Source organism: Schistocerca serialis, chromosome 2, assembly GCF_023864345.2.
Source record: "Schistocerca serialis cubense isolate TAMUIC-IGC-003099 chromosome 2, iqSchSeri2.2, whole genome shotgun sequence".
NCBI classification, from domain to species: Eukaryota; Metazoa; Arthropoda; class Insecta; order Orthoptera; family Acrididae; genus Schistocerca; species Schistocerca serialis.
This window is the reverse complement of record NC_064639.1, coordinates 611,753,696-611,771,095: the sequence shown is the minus strand read 5'-3', so window position 1 is coordinate 611,771,095 and position 17,400 is coordinate 611,753,696. Positions and strand designations below refer to the sequence as shown.

General features: G+C 42.5%; 1 protein-coding gene across 1 annotated transcript in view; it reads left to right on the top strand.

Moving 5' to 3' along the window:
- LOC126457654 (coiled-coil domain-containing protein 40) overlaps positions 1–17,400 on the top strand; it is a 392,411-nt gene that overhangs the window by 127,420 nt on the left and 247,591 nt on the right. The gene's annotated exons all lie outside the window — the stretch shown is intronic.

The following is a 17,400-nucleotide window of genomic DNA, read 5'->3' as shown; positions in this document are numbered from 1 at the left end:
GGCTCAACATGCGAATGCTGATGCTTTATCTCGCCTTCCCATGGGTCCTGATCAGGCATTCGATAGGGACGAACTTTTGTGTTTCCACCTGGATGTTGCCGAGCAGCGGGTTGTGGACGGGTTCCCCATCACTGGGGACAGGCTGGCGGCTGCTACGGGTTCTGATCCTACCCTCTCCCGGGTTTTACGCTGTATTCGGAAGGGTTGGCCAGATCGCCCGTCCGCTAAGACTTCTGATCCATTGCGGAACCACTACACTTTGCTCTACCGCCTCATGGCTAGGGATGGTGTTATTCTCCTCTCCACTGATAATGCTTCGCCGCGTGTTGTGGTACCTGCGTCTTTGCATGCTTCGGTCTTGCGCCTCCTTCACCAGGGGCACTGGGGTGTGTCTCGCACAAAATCTCTGGCGCGCCGTCATGTGTACTGGCCTGGCATCGACTCTGAAATCGCACACATGGTCGCTGCCTGCGGCCCTTGTGCGTCACAGGCCGCTGCCCCGAAGTCATCTTTGTCACCGTGGCCTTCGCCTGAGAAGCCCTGGGAGCATATTCATGCTGACTTTGCGGACCCTTTTTAGGTACTTATTGGCTCCTCGTAATTGACGCCTACTCTAACTTTCCTTTCATTGTCCGTTGCACATCACCTACCACCGCGGCAACCACCAGTGCTCTCGCCCGCATTTTTTCTTTGGAAGGCCTCCCCTCTACTCTTGTTACTGATAATGGTCCGCAATTTGCCTCTTCCGGCTTTGCGGATTTTTGTGCTCGTCACAGCGTTACGCATGTCACGGCCCCGCCGTTCCATCCACAATCCAACGGTGAGGCTGAACGACTGGTCCGCACATCTAAGGCTCAGATGCGGGAACTTCTGACTTCTTCTGCTGCTGATGATGTGCTTCTCCAGTTCCTGGCATCTTACCGTTTCACCCCCATGGGCGATCACAGCCTGGCTGAGCTCTTACATGGCCGACAGCCCCGCACGCTACTTCATCTTCTGCAGCCTCCCACCTCACGGCCGCGGGTGCCTTCACTTGGCCGGTTCACCGCCGACGACCTCGTCTGGATACGGGGATATGGCAGGCGGCCAAAATGGAGCCCGGGCCGCATCTTACGACACCGTGGCAGACGCCTGTATGAAATCCAGACGGCCACGGGTGTTGCAGTGCGTCATTCGGACCAGCTTCGGCCTCGGGTGCCAGCAACGCCTGTTCCGAATGCCGCCACACCACCTTTGGCTCTATCTGATGCTCGGGATCTTGGCATCTCTCAATACTCACAACGCAGCCCTCTCACCGTCATCGCGATGCCAGCACCAGAACGGACGCCACCAGGAGACGTGCCCATGCAGGAACCGGAGGACTATCCTCTGTCAGAGTACATCTACTCGCCTCCTCCTCCAACGGACGCCGACACATCGCCCATGTCTCCTGTCATATCAACTGGACTTGCCGCAATGGGCAGATTGGTGCATGGGCCCCAGCAGATTCGACCCCTACGTCTCCTGTCATCTCGACCCGTTATCATCGGGGACACTTCCGTCCGTACGGGAAGCCTCCTCCTCGAGACTTTACGGCGAGTCAAACAACGCCTATGGACGTTAGCCATCTCCAGGACACCTCCATCAAGACCAGTGCAACCATTTCAAAGGGGGGAAAAGTGTTGTGACTCGCCGATTATTAAAAGTGCCGCCGCGCAATTACGCATGTCCTCTACGTGCGGCGCTGTCTGCCAGCCATGCAGCAGCTGCGCCACCTAAGCGGCCAGCCAAGCAGCGGCCGCTAGACTGAGACTCAGTGTTTAATCGAAAGCCGACTTGTTCACAGGTCCACTTACTCAGTGACTTATATGTGTTGTTGTGTTGTCCGAAATATATGTGTTAAATTTGAAGATTTAACAAATATGTTTATTAGAGTATGATGTAAAAATTTGAAGTAAATCAAAGTAAATTGATCAAGAACTTTAAAAAAATTTTGGTAGCAACATAAAACTACAATGTGCCTTTATACATTAGTATAGATATATTAAAATAATATAGGAAACTACAGGTTGGAATATCAACAATATTAGAAGAAGCATAGTTTGCTACTTACCATAAAGATGACCTATTGAATTGCAGACAGGAACAACAAAAAGCCTGTTACACAGTATAGCTTTTGGCCAAAGCCTTCTTCAGCAAAGAAAGCACACACACATAGTCACACAAACAAGTAGACCTCACACTCACATGACCAGTACCACTCGCAACTTTGAGCAGAATGGGTCTATCACATGAAAAGCAATTTGGAGTGGGGCAGGAAAGAGGGATGGACGGCAGGGTACAGGTAGGGGGAGAGAAGAGGGCTGTCTAGTGAGGCGTGCAAGGGCTAGAGGTGGGGTGTGTGTGAAATAACAGGTAGCAGAAAAGGAAAGAAGTGGAAAAGAAGAGGAGCAAGGAAGGGGAAAGGATGGGTGGGTACGTTGCCAGAGCGTGTGTCACAAAGAGGATGAGGGAATGTGAAAAGGGAGGTGACAGAATGAGGGTGCAGAAACTGTTGGGTGGAGGATGCGGGGACAGTAGGTCACCATAGGTTGAGGCCAGGATCATATCCGTGTGTAAGACCCAGGTGCAAGACCTGCCCAGTCCACTCTCCCGACACTTCTTATTCCAGTCCTGGCACAAGCTTATCTTACACAATCAGACGCCACCTGTTAAAGCAGCGATGTTGTATACGAGCTCTGCTGCAACCATTGCACAGCTTTTTATATTGGTGTGAGTACCAACGAGCTGTCCATCAGTATGTATGGCCACCTCCAAACTGCAGCCATGAGCAAAGAAGACCACCCCAACATGCAGCTGAAAGTAATATGCTTGATTTCAGTGCCTGGTTCATGACCCAGGCCATGTGGATCCTCTCCTTCGCATCAGTTTTTCTGAACTGTGCAGATGGGAGTTATCTTACAACACATTCTCTGCTCCCGAAATTAGTAGTAACCTACTGTCCCCAAAATCACCATCCAACAGTTTCCACCCTGATGTCTTATCACGTACTCCCTTTTCACATCCCTTCACACACTTTGTGTTCTGCCCTCTGCCAATGTACCCATCTGTCTTATTCCCCTGTCTGCTCCTCTCTTTATCCTGTCCTCTCCTTTTCTGCTCCTCATTGTTTCACACCCCACCTCCCAATGCTGCGCCTGGCAGTCTCTGGCCCTGCACGCCCTGTCAGAAAGCCTTCTTGTCTCCCCCTACCCATACCCCCCACCCCCCCCCTATCCCTCCTCCTTCCCCGTCCCACTCCAGGTTGCTATTCATATGATATTTGCATTCCGGTGGGAGCTGTGGGTGACAATGGTCATGTGTGCATGAGGTGTGCTTTCTTATGTGAATGTGTGTTTGTTTTCTTAGCTAAAGGAAGCTTTGGCTAAAAGCCATCATGTGTAACGGCCTTTTTATCGTACTTGCTAAAAAAATATAGCCTATGTCTGTCCAAATGTTCATCAGAGTTTCATATAAAAATTTTAAGTACTCAGTCAAGTACTTTTTGGGGTTTTGTTAACAATGTTAAACAATGAATTCTCTTTATTCAGTTGTATAGAGGTGTAGATACAGATTTTTGCAACGCAATATATGTGGCCAGCTGTGTGTTTCATGATTGGTTTACAATGTGTTTGATTGATTAGTTTCAACACTGTTCGTTCACACCCTGAGTTTCAGTTCCATCACCATCTGCCTCAATGGCTGAATGGTCAGCTCAGCCGAATGCTATGTAATGGAGCCTGGGTTAGATTCCCAGCTGGGTCGGAGATTTTCTCTGTTCAGGGACTGGGTGTTGTGTTGTGTTCATCATCATATCATCCCCATTGACATGCTAGTCGCTGAAGTGGCATCACTTCAAAAAACTTGCACCAGGCGACCAGTATACCTGACAGGAAGCCCTAGCCACACAACATTTCATTGCAGTTCCATCACCTGTTTTTGCCAATGTTAGAATCCATATACCATTGATTTTGCAGTGCTTCCCATTTTAGGTTGTGGTAGTTGTTATGTTATGTTCATACTGTCTTCCTGAATTAACACTCTAAGCGCCAAGCCCGTAAAATTTACGGGCCTGGGATCGCGCGAAAATCACCAAGCCCGTAAAATTTACGGGCCGCTACATTTAATTTCATTCAAAACACTGCAACGTTATTTCTACGGGTTTGGCCAGCGCTATACGTTTTTCAGATGTTTATTAACAAAATGCGTCCATAGATGTCACGGCAGCGCTGTAATTCATGTTAAAACTTATCTTTGCGTTCTCAGTCTGTATATCATTCAGTTGTTTGTCATCATGTTTCGGCGCGGTTTATCAGACGCAGAAATTGCGGATTTGATCAATCATAGCGACACTCTGGATAATGTAGAGAGTGATTCAGACGATTCTGAATGCAATGGTGTGTTTGAAGGTACGTATTTCCGAATTTTCCACGTAATTGTGCAGTACGCACATATCTGTTGAACATGTGTAAACGATGTATGTAGTTACACATAATGTGATATTCTTTTTAGAAGACGAGATTGATGACAGTTTGTCTTCAGATGAAGACGAGAATGATGTTGAAGGTGTTGCTTCAAATCCAGCAGCTGTGCCGTATCCGAAAGACAGTGAGTGGACTGCAGTTGACACCTACCGACCTCTGCCTGTCAACACGACACCCAGGCAGATACTAGTGGATATTGATGAGTCGAGTTCTGTACTGGATTGCAGTAAAGTGTTCCTTACTGACAGTGACGTAAATGAACTCAAGAGACAGACAAATTTGTATGCATCACAGACAATACAGAAGAAAAGAAGAGGAAATAATCTGAAGCCCCATTCAGTTTTGAGTTCGTGGAAGCCAGTGACTATAAGTGAGATGAGGCGTTTCTTGGGTATTATTTTCCACATGTGTGTTTCGAAAAAGCCAAAAATTGCGGACCATTGGAGCACTAATCCTGTTCTTAGTTGTAACTTTTGTCCCCATGTCATGAGCCGTTTGCGTTTCACTCAGATACTGTCATGCTTGCATCTTGTTGACAATTCAAATCAGAAAAAACCAGGCGAAGATGGATTTCATCCACTTTACAAAGTTTTGCCATATTATAATAATTTGAAGGAGCGATGTATCCAGGCATATCGTCCCTCAGAAAAAGTGACAATTGATGAAGGAATTTGCCCATTTCGAGGTCGTGTGAGTTTCCGTGTTTACATGCAAAATAAGCCTCATAAGTATGGACTGAAAGTATATGCTGTTGCTGAAGCCAGTAGTGGCTATGTTGTAAATTTTGAAGTTTATGCTGGTAAGCATATTGTTGACAATTCTTCGTCTGCGGTTATTTTGCGATTGTTGTCTGACAGCAGCTTGCTGAACAAAGGCCACACTGTGTATTTAGATCGATTTTATTCCAGTCCAGAGCTATTTCAGCAACTGGCAGAGAAAGGCACTGGAGCTGTTGGTACTGTGAACAAATCCAGGAAAGGATTGCCTAAAGATTTAGTATCTGCTAAGCTGAAAAAGGGCGAAATGTCTTTTCGGCGTAAAGATAATGTATTGGCAATGAAGTGGAAAGATAAGAGAGATGTGTATACATTGTCTACAAGGCATCAAGCAACATTTGGTACGCATACTAAGAGAAATGGGTCTGTAGTATTGAAACCACTTCAGGTACTTGATTACAACCTCAATAAAATTGGAGTGGATATTGGAGACCAACGCCTGCAGTACAATCCGTTCCAGCACAGAACTGTGAAATGGTGGCGAAAATTATATTTCCATTTGCTGCTTATGGGAGTATCAAATGCATTTTGGCTGTACAATGCAGTGCACAGGAAGAAAATTACAATAACAGACTTTATAACAGTGCTTGCAGTTCAGCTTGTTGAAGACGACACACTTGAATTCATTCCAAGAAATGAAGGAACTGTAGGTCGGCTAACAAAGAGACATTTTTTGCAGCACATACCTGCAACTACTAAGAAGTATGCTGCTCGTGTGTGTCACGTGTGCAGTTCCAGGAGCAAGAAACAGAGTGGCAAGGCTTCTCGCAAAGAGACACGATACGAATGTGAACAGTGTGGCGTTGCACTCTGCCTGGAACCTTGCTTTAAAATTTTCCACACTAAAAAACAATATGATTCTGTGTGAAATTTATATGTAATACTGTATACTATCAGAAACATGTAATGTAGTGCCACAATTTTGGTTAAAAATAAATCACAATTGTATTCCCTTATTCGTATGACTTTTTCTAAATTCTTAAAACATCTAAGTGATTTCTATAACTGTACCTTAAAGCTGTGCATTGTAAAGTAGTTTCTTTCACTCAGAATTAAAGTAGAAATGTGCAGCTTCAAGATGGTACCAAATTTGCCACAATCCAAACAGTAGATTTGATGCAGTAATTTTTTTAATATTGGTAAAATTGCCCGGTTTCTAGGGACGGGTGCATAAAATAGGCCTGGTACAGAGAGTGTTAAACATGCGTGATGTTCCTTTACGTTGGCTGGGACATATAGATGCATCAGTGTAAAAACTCCCTTAACCAGAAAAAGCGAACATTGCAAATGAACAATATATGGATTCCACCATTGGCATAAACAACTGTGATGAATCTGAAATGCAGTGATGCAGTGACCAGTGCTAAAGCCAACTGATCAAACATAGCAGAAAACAGACAGTTAGGAAATCCATAACCAGCAAACTCAGTGCTCAGGTAACATTAATGGCACAAAACATTTACACATGTATATGTACACACAGTTGTAGTCAAGCAGCGCAATAATTGCTTTAAAACCCTGGAAAAGGCTATGAAACATCAGATAGAAGAAAAGTTAGTGGATAATGGCCAATATGCTCGAGAATAAACCATTTGGTGGATTCCACAAATGATAGCTGCAGAAGCCTGAATAGTTTTATAAGTGTTAAACATATTGAGCTGAATTATCTTTTTTATTTTGTACCATAACCAAATCTTTTGCATAACTATTTTCTCTGTATGTTGATAACTAATATACCAATAAAATTTTCTCAAGCAAGTTCCGAAAAGTTTCTGTTATCACTCCTTGCCTGTTTTAACCCACTACCATGGTATGTCAGTGATATAAAGACAGCAGCATATTTCACACAATATTTCTCTTTTGGTAGTGACTATTTAGATAACATAAAATTGTCAGCCCTGTAAACTTATTATGTCAGTACAGCAGTGTGGCTGGTGATCGCATGGTAATGTACTACAGAACACTGTGAATATCTCATAAAATTATGCCATTTCTCTGCAAATGCAAGCTGGAAAGTGCACTAAAAGTACACCAGTACTCTTCAAATGCGTGCTGGTATGCATTTGAAACAGGTGAAATCAGGTTTTATTGCATTCTATTTGCATAATTAGAAACCAATGTCGAGTGCTAAAATGACAGTCAGTTGTGGTACCATCACCTCAGAAAAGGGACACAGTTGTTTATTTTTGACTGCGCATGCCCTGTTGTAATGTCATCCCTGCCAGCACTGATGGTACTATATTGGTCACAGCATCGGGCCAGTATTTGTCTTTGAGCTCTTGAGTGCAAAGTATTGTGCTAACATAGAGGATGAGGAGTTGCAGAGCAGCAATTGTCGCAAGAGTGCTGTGGCTGAGAGATTTGGAGTATAGATAGGTGATTAGTCAGCTCAGGTTCAAATCCCACAGCTATCAACATTTCTTTGTTTTCATTTCATTTTATTCCTGTCAGTGTTAGTTATAAAATTTAACCCTTTGACTGCTATGGAAATGCTCTCTACATTCCATGCGGAGAGCTGCTTTGTTGTCTCTGTACTGCTTGTATAATGCTACCTGTGCTGAGAGATGGCATTCTCGCTGCTGTGGTATACTTATCACCATATATTAAGAAAAAAAAATTAGTGAAAAATTTGATTTCTGCATATCATACTGTTTGATACCTTCACTTGATAAAGGGCTGAATTTCTTTTTGTTATTCATTATAGTTACTGTGCTGCATAAAATTAAGTAATGCATAGCATGAAATTTTAAAGAGTTTGTACAGATAAAAACGATTTGCATAAAGCTTGCATGTGGTTGATTTTAGTCCCTATATAGCTGCGTATGAAATGTACATAAGATATTGAAATTTTATTTAAAATTGAGAGCAGAATCATATCTCATTTCATTCTCGAGATATTGGTTTTTATATCCATCGGACTGTCACTTGCGACACACCCATTTCTGTTCCTGAACATTGGGAATCATGTGGTCATAACAATCATCATATTTCATAAATGATTTAGTATATCAAAAAGAGATATTTTGCAAATGATGGCACACAAAGAGGCACATATATTTTAAGATGAAATTCGAAAGTTTTTTATTCATTAATATATGGAAATAACTCATGAGAGGGTGGACGGAACGGGATGCATAAACACACCAATAATGCTGAAGATGTCTAAGTGTAAGTATGAGGGATTTTCGAGCATCAGTGCCTGTATCAATTCCGTAGTCTACTGGTTAAGTGTGTAGACTGGCAGTTTTTGACTCAGGTTCAATTGTCACTGCTGACATAATATTTTTTTTCTTTTATTCATTCCAGTGTTAAACAACTAATTATGAAATTTAAATATATTTAAGCAGTGCAATTTATATACATAAAATTAACAAATTTAGATTAGTTATGATTACACTGCTAAAATTTCGCACAAGTCACCACTTCAATGTAGCTATAATAGTACTTCTTTGTAATATATTTGAAAAATATTTTGTCCTTGCAGGATTGGTGAGTGTTGCCCCTTTGTTGTTTACAGAAGTGGAAAGAAAAATATGTTATTCAGATATTAAGTAACAATTGTGAAAAGAAAAGAAAGAAAACTGCTATGTAGTTTATTATGTGAAGAGTAGAAGATGAGTCCCCACTCCCTAAGTTGGAAATATATTGACAGTTGAGTATCTTTTCCCCAGAGTACTGATCTTAAATACTTATGAAATAGAATCACAGATTACCATATAATAACCTGGAAGTGAGCAATTTATCCACTATTGCTGGTTCTGGAAAAAAAAGGAAAAAGAACAAAGTCTTTTATGTATGTCTTACACTAACCTGCCTATGCTTGACACAGGTTGGATCCCCTAGAATATGTCCATGTAAGGAATTAATTACTAAAAATGAAAAGGATTCCCCTTATCTCTAATTTCAGGAGAGATCTGACAATTAAGGCAACTCAGTGCTCAAGTAACATTAATGGCACAAAACATTTACTAAATAATACAAAATAAATCGACTAAGGAAAGTCTCCACTTATAATGTGTGTCATATCTAGTGAATTGGGGAAGATGCCTTATTTTTTTACTTTTATCAAAATTTCAGCTACTGTTAATATGTTTTTGTGTTTTCAACAGAAGTTTCATATTTTTGAAGATATATAAAATAGTATTTTGGCATACAAAAGTAATGCTTCATTTAATGTGTTTGTAAGTATGGTGTTTCTTTCATACTGCATTTTTGCCATTTTATCCCAATGTAAGGGTAAGATGGCAGATTTCGTTATATCACATGGACCCATAGGATATATATGATGTAAACTTGATTTGAAACATGAATGTCATAACAGGCTGTAAACTAAGTCTTAGGGTAATGTAGTGGCATCTTTTTTTACTACAATCATTACAGATATTTTCTTCCTCAGTTGAAGTGTCATGGAGCTACTTCTTGCAAAACACACATCTTATTCAGTCTACTTGAGGTCCTTCATGAGTGTAGTAATTTACAATTAACATTCATTTATTTTACCTGCTTTCATTTGAAATGGTCCCTCCACTCTTTTTTTTTTTTTTTTTTTTTTTAGTAGTGAGTCAATCCTAACTCATTCTGTGTGGTAGTACAACTGTGGTTTTCTTCCTTTGTTCTGATTAAATGTGTGTCAAAACCATCAAAGGTAAAATGGATTAAAATGACTAAGTCTTGTAGTATACACAGAGCTTCTAAAACTCCTGTATCGTATATTGATATTCATGACATGCACGACATATCTTTTAAGTAATGACAAACATAAGAATGTTGCAACTTTAACCATTTTAACCCTTATCCATGAAGATGGTCTGTGACTAAAACCATGAAGATGGTCTGTGACTAAAACCAGTCGATATTTGGGTTTAAAATAAAAGCAGCTGATGGTCAAACATGCATTTCATACGTCCTGATTTAGGTTTTCTGTGATTTCTCTAAATCGCTTAAGGCAAATGCCAGGATGGTTCCTTTGGCTGGGCATGGCCACTTACCTTCTCCATCCTTCTCTAATCCCAGCTTGTGCTCTGCCTCTAATGATGTTGTTTACAGGACATTAAACATTAATCTCTCCTCCTCCTCCCGTATAGTTGGGATCTTCCCCAAGTACTGTGGTGAGACACCTAGAGGTGTCAGATGATCAAACACAGCTCAACAATGTTGATTGTTGATGGTAGTGGAAATTTCGAATTTCAACCTGCATTTTACATTAATAGATATTCTCAGTTTTCAAACATAAAAGTGTCTGTTTTGGTTTTGGCATACCTGTGTTATAAATTCACTACAATGAAAACTACTCCTCTTTAAAAACACAAACAATCAACCAACTGTGGTAGCTTTAGCTTTTCTGATACACAGTTGATTCTCTAATAACATACACCAATGTGTGCCACTTTCTGTTGTCTGACTGTAAAACTACAAGAAATTATCCATACTATCCCTATAGCCATCTTCCCCCAATTCATTCTAATGCTTTCTGGTTTATGTAAGGATACTGTCCTGTTATTATTAAGAGTATTAGCAGTGTCTCTCATTCTAATGCTTTCTGGTTTATGTAAGGACACTGTCCTGTTATTATTAAAAGTATTAACAGTGTCTCTGATCAAGATAGACTTAGTATAAATGTTGTCAAGTGCAATTTACTCCATCTAGTACTTATTTTGATTAATATTTTTACTTTCACATGTTGTTCTCGATACCCTTCATATCCCTTCATTAATCTCAAAGTACATGTGGATGTTTGTAGTGTAATTAATTGCTTGCACTAATTTCAAATGATTATATTCACTTGAAATCTCAGTTGTTAAATGGTTCTCATAAAATTAATAATGTCACATTCAGACAGCTTCCCAGATGAGATAAATGCCCAGTGAAGTTACAAAGCATTATAAAAGTGTTCCATTATAGTCACAATGTAGGAAACACTGTGCAAGGTACAGTAATCACATCTTCTGTCAACCTAGCCACCAAACACAAGGCTTACAGTGTTAACCAGAACAAGCCTTTCCTATTATTGAATGTAACTAACCTGTACAAACACTGGTCTAAGAAGGATACACAGCTCTTAGATATACAATGTATAAAATGATCACTTTTATTATGCCACATGAACACAATACCAACATACGTTAATGCTGGAAAATGACCACTCCTCTTCTCCAAAGAACATCATAACATCATTCACAAAGAGAGAGTTTCAGAGTCCTGTCATCTATCATCTATCGACTTGTCACTCCCACACAACGCCCCCCCCCCCCCCCCCCCCCCCCCCCCGCGAAGTGCGGAGCACCCAGCATGTTGGGGTACTTAAACTTCACCTCTCGGCCTGCCCGAGTGTGGATAGTGCGGGTGTGGGTGCTGCTCAATGATTCTGTTGATACATTAGGTCCTGTGGTGTTGAGCTCCAGTGGGTCACCGCTGTCTGGCTCTGCGACGGGTGTGGGTTCATTGTCAGGTGTGTCTAACGTTGTCTCTGAGATTGCGGTTGGTGCTGTCATTGTCCAAGCAGGTTTTACCCGCTCAGTGGAAACCTTGGTTGTCTTTCCCTGGAGGAGGATATCCATTGTGTGTGTGTTCCATCCTAGCACTTGGTAAGGTCCAGTGTACGGCAGCTATAAAGCATGACGTACCATGTCTGTGTGGAGCATGATGTGAGAACAAGTATCAAGGGACTTGTGTATGAACACTGGGTGCATGCCATACTGAGACGTCGGGGCTGCACATAGCATCTCTGCCTGTTTCTTCATTTGTTGCAAGAGGCGGGGCAATTGTGTCTCATCTGGGAGAGGAACTGGTGTAAGGAATTCTGCTCGAACACGTAGTGGTTCTCTATATACCAATTCTGCTGAGGAACAACTGATGTCTTTTTAATGCGGTCCATAATCCCAGCAAAACCAATGGCAATGCTCGAGTCCATGAGTCCTTGTGGCACATCAGGGCAGCCTTTAAAGTCTGGTGCCACTTTACCACCAAACCGTTGCTGGCCGGGTGGTAGCTAGTTGTCTGGTTTTGTTGGAAGCTGCAGAGCTTCGATAGTTGTTGGAACAGTGTTGACTCAAATTGGCATCCTTGGTCGGTGGTAATGAAAACTGGACACCCAAAACAAGCTACCGAAGTTTCCAAGAATGCCCGCGCAGTAGTCTCAGCAGAAATATCCCTAATTGGTGTAACCTCTGCCCTCCGTGTGCAACGATCCACTGCTCTAAACAAAGGCCACACAAAACGGTCCATCACTAACTTCACTGAGGCATTGGTTCTGGGGTGTGCCAGGTTGTGGATGCTGTCAAATACCTTTCGTCGGAACTGGGGAGTGACGTATGGGCATGGTCTAACCGTAGAGATGTCGCACCATACCTTAACTGGGCTGTGAGGGGTGTCCACAAGTTGCAAATGTAGGCCAGTGGATGAGTCCACCAACAAGGACTTGGGCCTGGTGGGGGGAATATGAATCGTTGGTTTTGTAGAAAGTTGCCACGAGAGGTTTATGGTCAGTGTATATGGTGAACGGCTTGCCCTCAATGAAAGGGTGGAAGTGCCTGACACTTTCATACATTGCGAGGAGTTCCCTGTCATATGCATTCCAATGAGTTTGACCCCTCTGTAGCTTTTGTGAGAAAAAACTTTGCGGCTGCCAATGATCCTTCACTCTCTGGTGAAGTGCTACATCTATTGCAACTTGGCGTGCATCCACTACTAGGGCTAGCTGAGCTCCTGGTGCAGGATGTGCAAGCCCCACTGTGTCATGTAGGCTGTTTTGCAGTGCCTTGAAAGCAGTATCCATCTCGGATGTCCATGAAAGAGGGCGCTTGCCAATTTCGTTGTGTCCAGCCAAGGCATTGTTCAGTGGCGTCTGGATAGCTGCTGTTCCAGGGAGGTGGCGACAATAGAAATTTGTCATTCCTAGGAATCTTTGGAGGTCGTGGTAGGTTTGAGGCCATGGTAGGGTGCACAGCAACTCCAGCTTCTATGGCAGTGGGAAAATGCCCTTAGCTGACACTTTATAACCCAGGAAGATCACTACGGGTTCCCCAAACATGCACTTGTCCTTGTTAAGTGTTATTCCGTGAGCACTAAGCTTGCTTCGCACCTCGTTCACATGTTTCTGATGGTCAGAGATGTTCTCAGAAAACACCAGAATATCGTCTAGATAAGCGAAACAATATGGTAGCCCTCTTAGCACGTTGTCCAGAAACCGTTGCCATGTTTGGGTAGCGTTTTTCAGCCCAAATGGCATCACCGAAAATTCAAGCAGCCCGAATGGGGTTGTCACTGCAGTCTTTGGCATGTCTTGTTCTGCCATTGGGATCTGATTATAAGCCTTATGGCAATTTAAGACACTGAATATGGTAGCCCCGTCCAGTGAATGTGTGAAATCCTGTATATGTGGCACAGGGTATCTGTCCGGACAAGTTCGGGCATCAAAGCTCGATAATCGCCACACGGGCACCATGACCCATTCTTTTTATGGGCAAGGTGCAGAGTAGAGGACCATGGACTGTCGGATGGCCGTATTGTTCCTTCTTGTAGAATCTCATTGAAAACGGTCTTGGTTTCCCACAAGCGATCAGGTGCAAGCCTGTGAACTCATGAGGAAACTGGGGCCCTGGAGTTGTACGGATGTGGTGCACTGTCTTATGCTTCACCCTGTTCTTTCTTGCTCCATGTTGTGGCTTGGGTGTTGTATTTGTGATTGAAACAGTGGGAGCCTGTTGTTGTGCTGTTGTACAAGTAATTACACTACATAAAAGAAAACACTTGCATGGATTTTACACTGGAAATGATCACTTTTATTATGCTGCATGAACACAATACCAACATATGTTAACGTGGGAAAATGAACACTCCTCTTTTCCAAAGAACCTCATTCGCAAAGAGAGTGTTTCAGAGTCCTGTCGACTATCAACTTGTCACTCCCACAGCTATACGTGGTCTCTGACTCTGAGAATTTAGTGTGATATGAAGTTTCAAAGTACTGCAACCAGATCCTTTAAAAATTGTGGCACAAAATCAGAGAGAATCTATATTTGTTTCTAAAAGCATCGATAGGGATTACTGAGGACTATGATGAAGATGCCAAGCAAACAACATTTTTCATATGTTCAGTGGCTAACTTCTCATTCAAATATGGAGGCTAGAAAAGCTCTGGTTCACAATGTTTTTTCAAGGAGGATGGCATGTGATGTAGCATTAAAACAGCATGTAAAATTTGCTGTAGGAGAAACTGTTATTCAGATCACATGTTGTATCCAGTGGTACCCCATACAGTCATACTGGAGATTTGTCCACTTTTCTGCTATACAACGTTGTCTCCTTCTCTGCAAACATCATAATAGTCCCTAACAAGTATGAGGCCACCACTACCGGGTAGATGGAAACAGAAGGCATTCAGAAACAGTCTATCTGTCTACTCAACATGCCAGCAGACCCATTCACATGCCTGATGCAGTGTGAAGTGTTTGTACACTACTTGCCATTAAAATTGCTACACCACAAAGATGACATGCTACAGACGCAAAATGTAACCGACAGGAAGAAGATGCTGTTATATGCAAGTGATTACTTTATCAGAGCATTCACACATATTTGGCGCCGGTGGCGACACCTACAACGTGCTGACATGAGGAAAGTTTCCAACCGATTTCTCATACGCAAACAGCAGTTGACCGGCGTTGCCTGGTGAAACGTTGTTGTGATGCTTCATGTAAGGAGGAGAAATGCGTACCATCACGTTTCCGACTTTGATGAAGGTTGGATTGTAGCCTATCGCAACTGCAGTTTATCGTATCACGACATTGCTGCTCGCGTTGGTCGAGATCCAGTGACTATTAACAGAATATGGAATCGGTGGGCTCAGGAGGGTAATGCGGAATGCTGTGCTGAATCCCAACGGCCTCGTATCACTAGCAGTCGAGATGACAGGCATCTTATCTGCATGGCTGTAACGGATCGTGCAGCCACGTTTCGATCCCTTTGTCAACAGATGGGGACGTTTGCAAGACAACAACCATCTGCACGAACAGTTCGACAACATTTGCAGCAGCATGGACTATCAGCTCGGAGACCATGGCTGCAGTTACCCTTGATGCTGCATCACAGACAGGAACGCCTGCAATGGTGTACTCAATGACGAACCTGCGTGCACGAATGGCAAAACGTCATTTTTCTGGATGAATCCAGGTTCTGTTTACAGCATCAGGATGGTCGCATCCATGTTTGGTGACATCGCGGTGAACGCACGTTGGAAGCGTGTATTCGTCATTGCCACGCTGGCGTATCACCCGGCGTGATGGTATGGGGTTACATTGGTTACACGTCCCGGTCACCTCTTGTTCGCATTGACAGCACTTTGAACAGTGGACGTTACATTGCAGAAGTGTTATGACCCATGGCTCTACCCTTCATTTGATCCCTGCGAAACCCCACATTTCAGCAGCATAATGCACATCCGCTTGTTGCAGGTTCTGTACAGGCCTTTCTGGAAACAGATAATGTTCGACCGCTGCCCTGGCCAGCACATTCTCCAGATCTCTCACTGATTGAAAACTTCTGGTCAATGGTGGCCGAGCAACTGGCCACAATACGTCAGTCACTACTCTTGATGAACTGTGGTATTGTGTTGAAGCTGCATGGGCAGCTGTACCTGTACATGGCATCCAAGCTCTGTTTGACTCAATGCCCAGGCATATCAAGGCCGTTATTATGGCCAGAGGTGGTTGTTCTGGTACTGATTTCTCAGGATCTATGCACCCAAATTGCGTGAAAATATAATCACATGTCAGTTCTAGTATAATATATTTGTCCAATGAATACCCGTTTATCATCTGCATTTCTTCTTGGTGTAGCAATTTTAATGGCCAGTAGTGTAGTTTGAGACATTGGAACCAGACGCAATGCCATGTTTTTCTACCACTACAGCTTACAACAGATTACACTGAAACTTTGATGGAGTCAGGTGTACATCTGTTAAAGTGCTCTATAACTGAGCAAACACTGTGGTCACAACTGTATGGTCTGTTACAGCCATGTGGACTAGGCTATGGTTACCTCATGTGTACTAGGACTGTCTTCAGTCACCTAGTTCCTCTAGTTCCTCACATGCATCTCCATCAAATAAGCTGAAATGTCATGATATCACACCCTTTTTCTTGTGGATAGATTGTTCTTTCAAGGATGATGGCATGTTGCTCATCATATCAAGCACTTATAACTCAGGTAGTTGCTATTATCAGTCACTCACATTCAGGTATTGTGTCTTTTGTTCTCAGCAAACCACACTAGCACTTCGTGTGCAATTTCCAGTTCATTTAATGGTTCTTCACTGGCTGAACTCAGTACAACACTGACCTTTCTGTTCAGAGAGAATACTATTGGAAGAAAGATTTGTTTAACATGCAGATCACAATGAATTCATCAGAGATAGAGCAAGAACTTGGATGGTATATGTATGGGGAGGAAAATTAGCTATCTCCTTTTCAAATGAATCAACCTGATATTTGCCTTAACTGATTCAGGGAAACCATAGAAATACCAAACTGAATGGCTTCATTGGGATTTAAATCTCATTGCTCTCGAATGCAAGTTCAGTACCTTAAAAAATTTCCCATCATACTCAGTGGGGTTGTACTGGGCCTGTGTATACACCACCATTCTTCAGTCTTAATCACTTCTTACTGCTATACTTTTGAATGTGTCCTACAAGTTTGAATTCATTCAGACCATTCTTCATAAATGTTAGAGTGGTCCAGTACGATGTGTGATGTCTCTGCAATAAGCAACAATCAATCACATTTCTTAAAGCTTCACAATTTGATATGTTTCTCCATCTGTGTATTTTGATGTGGCTAGGACCAGCTCTTCCAATGTCATCAGGCAACAGCCCTTTCTTGCTATTCAGTTACTACAGAATATGAAGCATTTGATTACACCCTTAGCCAAAACTTCACTTCCAGTTAAAATGCCACACACACCACCTTGTGAACACATAGAAAGCAACACTTATTAAGTAGTCTGAGTATTCTTCATTCAAATTATTACTTAAAATTAATTTTTCCATCCAGATCTATCTTATGAATTTCATATTGATTCAGAAATAATTCACTTAACAAAATCAGTGCCATCTAACAAAATTT